Source organism: Penaeus monodon, chromosome 20, assembly GCF_015228065.2.
Source record: "Penaeus monodon isolate SGIC_2016 chromosome 20, NSTDA_Pmon_1, whole genome shotgun sequence".
Classification (NCBI taxonomy): domain Eukaryota; kingdom Metazoa; phylum Arthropoda; class Malacostraca; order Decapoda; family Penaeidae; genus Penaeus; species Penaeus monodon.
The window spans coordinates 44,393,210-44,393,908 of NC_051405.1; the positions used below are offsets into that span (position 1 = coordinate 44,393,210).

Sequence of the window (699 nt, forward strand, 5' to 3'; positions counted from 1 at the left end):
GCCTCTGCGGTTCCAGCACCATTTAGTAAACCTAGTGAACTGTTGCCGTTGTGCAGGTCTCTTTCCTTTCATTGAGATCATCATAGATGAATGAAAGGCTGAACATTTTGTAGATGAAAGTGAAATATATCATTCATGGGAAAAAAATCATATTCCCTATATGAATAGCGGCCTACAATACTGATGTTATCATTTTGTCATAAAGGCACGTAAGATGAGAAAGAAAAGTAAGAACATGGAAATTGTATTCTTGACCTAAAAACTTTATACACAATAAACCTCACAACTTACTGGATATGAAATATACAGAAGCAAACAGGGACTTTGCAAACAATGTAAAGCAACCTGAACCTTTTATGGAAATATACCAGTTTACCTTGAAATACATATAAAATAAAATTGCTGATGATAATACATTCGCAAAACTAGAAGACAAATGAATAAAACAAATTCTTGATATAGTGAAAAGGCAAATTTTCACTTACCTAGTACCGAATGCTGGAAACAATCTTTCAAGCTAACTTCAAAAAGTTGAAATCATAAATATTTGATAAAAGCAGAACTACAAGAAACCCCTCTACATTAATCCTCTCTTATACAATATAGTCTTTTAATTTAAAAACCGCATATAAAAAACACAATAAAATTATTAAAACACGAAGGAAAAAAAATATGGAATCACATGACATAGCAAAATTA

At 31.0% G+C, this 699-nt stretch overlaps 1 protein-coding gene across 1 annotated transcript in view; it reads left to right on the top strand.

Moving 5' to 3' along the window:
* The window catches only part of LOC119586012 (organic cation transporter protein-like), a 23,322-nt gene that overhangs the window by 206 nt on the left and 22,417 nt on the right, over positions 1-699 (top strand).